This window comes from Petromyzon marinus, chromosome 18, assembly GCF_048934315.1.
Source record: "Petromyzon marinus isolate PM22_M1 ecotype Great Lakes invasive population chromosome 18, UKy_Petmar_22M1.pri1.0, whole genome shotgun sequence".
In the NCBI taxonomy this organism is placed as follows: domain Eukaryota; kingdom Metazoa; phylum Chordata; class Hyperoartia; order Petromyzontiformes; family Petromyzontidae; genus Petromyzon; species Petromyzon marinus.
Window position 1 is genome coordinate 9058019 of NC_133684.1, and position 6541 is coordinate 9064559.

Genomic DNA, 6541 nt, shown 5'->3' on the forward strand with positions numbered 1-6541 from the left:
GCCGATCTCTCTGATGGTTAACCATCCTCATCAGCCATCTTCAGTCCACTGCTGGTCAAGCCATCACCACATCGCACGCATCCTGCAGTGTATGATACAGACAGACAAAAGATTCCCCGGAAATGCCCTTAACGGACTGTTGGGGCAAGTCCTGTTATAGAGCACTTATGAAAGCTGGCACGGCACACGAGGCAGTGGGTGGCCAACACCGCGCCCGGCCGCTTTTGTCTCCCTAGTGCTGATGTCTACACACCGCACCAGGTACTGGCTTAAGGCTGAGTCTACCCAGGGGAAGGCTCACCAGGACCGGTTTAAATATCCGCCACTGTTTTTGGTCGCGAGCAGAACTTTGGACACCGGGTCCATTCATTAATTTCATCCACTGCGCCACGGCTCCGCACGCGATGCAATAATCCTGCAACGTGGGAAGATTTCATCCCTCCATCTCCCTCCGCTGCCGCTCCGTTGTTATTCGTGACCGTCGGACGTGACGTGTCCAGCCCAAGCCCACTGTTAACATTTGGGATGATGCCTTTAACCTGCGTGTGCATTTGTCCCTCCGTGGGTTTGTTTTTCTGAACTCAAAAGTGCGCAAAGGAAGGTGGAGAGATGCATGCGTGGAATTGCATGGAGACGGAGAGGAATGCATGAACAGGAGGGGTAAAGGCGCAGCCCTGGAAGTACTTACTCACGCCACTGCTAGCTGAAGGGCTTCCACGATAGGGAGATCTCTAGAGGCCCTCCGTAGGATATTTGGCCTTCTCTTCCACGCTGGCCAGACACCTTGGATGAGCTGAAAGTGCCTCTATCCCACCACACGTCTTGTTATACAAATGCTGCTGCTTTAGATGGAGCACTCTTGCCATGAACATCTGGTAAGCCGGCAGCATGTGTTGCTTAACAAGCCTGACTGCTGATGAGACACGGAAGATTGAAAACGGGTCCAGAGTTTGCTTGCTGCAGAATATTGGTCTGGAAAGTCAATCGACTTGTGGACTAAAGTATGTTAGTACGTGGAGAGACGTAGTCATGCTTGGAATTTTTTCTTAAAAAATCTGACTATAATTATTACACTTGTTTTAGCCAGGAAAACCTCACTGAGCCTCAAGACTCTTTCAGGAGGGTCCTGCCACGTGTTTACAGTAGGGGAGCAATGTTGCTGCTGATGTGTGTCATCCCAAATTAATCATCGTCAGGTACTGTACTGTATATATTTTTTTTTATAGCATTGGGATGCTTGACAAATTCCAGTTACATTTTTCATGGAAGGAAACCGAAGCACCTGGAGGAAACCCATGCAAAACAGGGGGGTGGGAGGGGGGGGGGACATGCGGATAAGTAACCGGAGTCGAAAATCGAACCCAGGCTTTCTTGCCGCGAGGCACAGTGTCACCGCTGCACCACCACCACCCAACCGGGCCACACTCCGAACACCCAAACTGGAACGTCGGAGCGCGGCACTCCTCCTGGACTGCCCAGTGCAGACGGGCATTCCTCCGTGATATCGCGTGCCGGGGAATGATGTCATTTCTTCCGGAGTGAGAGCCGAGCGGGAGGAGGAGGCATGCAGGGGTGCGGGGCTGCGGCGAGGAGAGAATGAAAGGGTGGGGGGGGGGGTTAGGGTGCCGCTGGGTTCGCAGATCTCGGCGGGTGGTGGACAAGAATTGGTGCCCGTAAATATTTGCTCGACTCAACAGTGGTGCTGATGTGGAGAGCGCGTCCCTGCAATTTCTCGCCGACGTTCCTGCTAGGATGAGGGTCTCCAAGATGGGGAGGTCTATGGACCACCCCCCCCCCCCGAGAGGGTATTTGGCCTACTACTCCACGCTGGTCCGATAAGGGTGCCCGTGAAACAATAAGTCACTCCACTGCTGGATGAGGTATCCCCACGCTGTACGGGTTTCGACGGATGTTATTTGACATCAAATTACACTTAGGGGTGATTTGACCATACTTCACCACGGTGGTTAGAGCGGGTTTGTGAAGGCGGGGAGCATAGTACAGCAGAACAAGGTATTCTTTGGGTCTTTCGATAAAGTCACGTAGATAGGTTCAAAGAAAATAACAACACAAGCGGTGACGACCGCTTGCGTTGCGATCGAAACGTCGTCGTTTTTTTTGTTATTTTCTTTGAACCTATCGAGATGACTTTACCGAAAGACCCAAAGAAAGTTTAAGTCAACAGAAGAACAAGATGTTTTTCTGCACTCCTGTCTGCTGCCCACCGGAGCAACCGATGCCAACCTGTTTGTGCACGTGGTGGTCATCCAAGCACGTTCCAGGCTCAACGCTCCTCCGATTAGCACGGTTGACTACGTACGGTGCGAAAGAAGTTCAACGTGCATATAACCAGGACAACTCGAACAGTGCGGTTCACACGGCCCACCACGACGCGATGCACCTCTACATGTTGACCAACTCGTTACGCGCTGCACGCGCCTGATAATGGCTAAACAATAGCCCCGCCCTCTCCCCTCCTCTCTCACGTCTCCCTTCACGTTGTCTCCTCCTCCGTGTCTCCTCCCTCCACCACAACTGTGCAAACAGCAGCTGTCAAGTGCCCCAGGCTGCGTGGTCAAACAGCGCCCTCTGCTGTACAAACATCGGCCAGGACTCGCTCACCCAGCGAGTCCCATTGTCACCACAAGTCGTTCTCGTCGAGTATTTTGCCCACTCGCTGAATGTCAGCCAGAGGAGATACACATCATCCCACAACGCAATCTCCCAACACATTTTACAATGTGACTTTTAATATAAATGAGTTTAGGAATACTTTTAGATTCATGACATTGGGGGTGTTTGGTGCTCAACAGCTCACTTAATATGCCAATTTACGAAAGTGTTAATCAGAAAAGATGTCATTCTCACCAAGCCCCACGGTGTAACCAAGTGCAAGTATCCAACTCTTCTCATCCACTGTGTTCGGTCCCTCTATATTATTGTTATTACAAATGGGCTGTGGAGAAGGGGCAATGCCCGAAACGTCGCCTATATTAAGGCCACGTTTTGCGAGCACGGGGAGGGCCAGGTCTCGCTACGATGACGTCAGACTTTCCAGCCCCCACACGCATTGGCGGCTCCCCATTGGCAGAGACGCTCCAGCGGGCGGGGGGGTCGCCCGCATGCTTGAGAACGTCGTCCTATTGGCGGAGCCTCACGGTAGGCGGAGCCGCCTGGCGAGAGGGCGGGGCCGTTTGAGTTGGGCGGGTGCAGTTGGGGATGGGGCGGGACCACATTTCTGCTGGGGCCGCGGCGCTATTGGGTGGAGCGGCCCGGCTGGGCGGGGCCGCGGCAGGCGAAGGCGGCGCCACTATTGGGCGAAGGCGGCTCGGGTGGGCGGGGACCGCGGCTATAAGTATTGGTGGAGGCCGTGAGCGCGCGAGCAGGAGGTGCTGGCTCGAGGTGCTGGTGTTGGCCTCTCTCTCCCTTCTTCCTCTGTCTGCTCGTGGCTCCAGGGGACCCCCATGGCCGAGGACGCAGCGCCCCGGTGGCTGCCCCTGGAGGCGAACCCCGACGTGAGGACACCGCGCCCGGCGCCCTTACCCCCTCCCTCCCTCTGTTCCCCCAACCGATTGTGTCTCCGCTTCACGTGGTCGAGGTTCGCGGACCCTGACGATGGCCAATGCGGCCGGGACCACGACCGAGGAGAGGGCCTCCCATCCTTGCCGAGGCGGGACCCGCGCCTCGAGGTGCCCCGACCCTTAACGCTGACCCAGAAGGTCCCTGGACCTGGACTCGAACCCAGCGTCTTGTGTGATGCTCTTTAGCTGAACCTTCAACGCTGCGCTCGGCTCTTCGAGCGACGGTTCCCATGCGAGTGATGACGGTCAATACGCCGGCGGTTATTTAATTAATTACTCTTTATTTCGTTTGATATTTTAAAGATTGATTTACATCCGCGCGCTTGTTCGCCCACGAGGGAGAGCGGCGGCTGGGTGGTGAGGGGGGTGATCGTGCGAGCAGGCGCGGCACCAGACAGACGAGACGGACGCCTCCTTCCCCTGGGGGGGGGGGCCGCGATGTCGCCATCGCGGCCCCCCCCCCACGAGTGCTCACCTCGGGGGTTTGACGTGGGCGGCGGCGTCGTCGTCTGTATGGCGAGGGCGCCATGTAGCAGCGACGCGCTTGAGGAGGGGAACCCCCGGGGGGCTTCGCGACTCGCGGTGCCCTGCCAGAGTGAGGGTGCACGCCTCCCGGGAGAGAGAGAGACGTTGGGAAGACGACGCGCCGAGGCTGCGGTGGAAACTTCCCGCTGCTCTAAATAGCGCCGTGACCCAGTGGGTTCTCATCGGCACATCACGACCCCCCCTCCGCCCGTCCGCCTCTTCTTCTCACCGTAGTTCCCTTGCTCCCCCTTTTATCCATTCCCTGACCCAACCCCAAATGACTTCAGTACTTAGCTCAATACCCTGTGCACTAACTTCACGCGGCCTAAATATCCCAAGCCTTACGATATCCACCCTAACCCGATCGGCGAACATGCCCTAAACCCAGCCCACATACCTAACCGTATAAACCCTTATCCCCTGATACTACACTTATATCTTGACCCTAACTCTTTAACGCAATAATGCCACATGAATCCCCAACTTTATCGCTCTCTCTATATCCATATACCCCTTACCCCCCCCTGTCTCCATCCCGAACTCCCTGACCACAACTACAGCCCTCTTCTGTGTCGGACGAAGCTAGTGCGGGGCCTGTAGCAAATGTTATAAAAGGGCCCTAAATAAAAACACACAAATATTAAAACACTAATTTTTTACATGCACAGTAAAGTAATTGTATTGTTTTCCATTTGCAAATCGCTAACCTTAAACACCCAGTCGTTCATAAAAGTTTAAGGCAGTATAGTACTATAGTGATAGAGCAAGTGCGGAATCACTGAACCGGCATTGATAGCTTGAAATCCTTTAGCGCGGGGCCCTTGAAAGTGCGGGGCCCGTAGCATGTGTAGCTACTTTTTCCACGAGGATGATCCGGCACTGTGGTGGTCACCACGTGTGTTGCTGCTACGTCAGTGTCTAGACACCAGTGGGGGCTCCCAGCCGCGGGGGGGGGGGACGTTGGCCTGCACAACTTGCAGATGTCTTCTTTGGTTCTTTCGGTAAAGTCACGTGAATTAGAATAAAATAATAAATTGATAAAATAAAGTAACACAATAAAATTCCCACGACGTTTCGGCCACAACACAAGCGGCCTTCATCAGGTGAAGGGACGAGACTGTCTGGAGGACAGCGCTGTCCTCCAGACAGTCTCGTCCCTTGTGTTGTGGCCGAAACGTCGTGAGAATTTTATTGTGTTACTTTATTTGATCAATTTATTATTTTATTCTCATTCTACGTGACTTTACCGAAAGAACCAAAGAAGATGAATCCTTGCAGTCATGAAAGCTTTAAATCGAAACTTGCAGGTGCTTCTGCGATCACATGTCACAAAACATCGAACGCCATCAGGCGTCTCATTCATGCGAGTCGTACAAAATCAAGTTTGTTGTTTATATGCCATTTTTTTATTCGATATTTTACAGCACTTTGGATTGTTTTGATTTCAAAAGTTGTGGTGTTGGTGCGCAGTGGTCCCTGAAAATGTGTTGATGTTTGCCAACGGTGGTCCGTGGGTCCATAAACACATTCATCAAAAATGCTGTCTTGAAATTACAAACATAATGTGGTGTTTCAAGCAATGGCCGTTGTTCATAGCCCCTCTGCTGTAGCCCCAGTGCTGTGAATACGATTCATTGCGCATAATATCGCTTGTGATTTTTATTTGGAGACCGCAGTGTCGTCGATTGAGTTGTTAATTTTGCTTGTGCACGACTGCCAACGCAGTATCACCAAATGCTTATTCATCTGATGAGCTGAGATGTATTGGCTTGGTGTAGTGTGGCATCTGGCGCTGCACCTTGCACGGGCACCGCCATCAACCGCCTCTTCTGTGTTGCAGGTGATGAACCAGGTGAGCGGAAGAACTCGTGCTGGCGCCTCCAGTCCGGGCTGGAGCTGTGGTGCCCGCGTAGCAACCCAGCGGGCTCCAGCCACCTCCTCCAGCCACCGCCCCCAGCCTCCTCCTCACCTCCCTTATATTTGTTTCGTGTGAATTTCGCATTGCCATCAGCAGCAGCCATGCTCTATCCACTGTTGGAGGAAATCATTCCCACCCCTCACGGTGTCACGGTGCAACAATCCGTCCGGCTCCTGCACATGAGCTGAGCTCAACGCCCCATCTCCACTTTGGTCATTCTCTTGGAGGTGCTCCCTCCATCAGCTACGAGTGCGTTGTTAATGTTGACCCCCTTGGCCATCGTTTCCTCTAGCGACGCGTTCTGTCAAAGCCAACTTTTCACCGCACACAGCAGCGCGGTAAACTGCACAGCCTTATATCACGGTAGTGAAGCCAGATGAACGGACAGGATAGCATTGCTGCACGAAGAGCGAGTTGTTAAAAGTCTGAGCAATGATCTGGTGGTGATGCTGCTGCTGCTGCGTCGACAGTGGTGCACAAGTGCAAATAACTACAACAAATCTGCGTATTTGTCGAT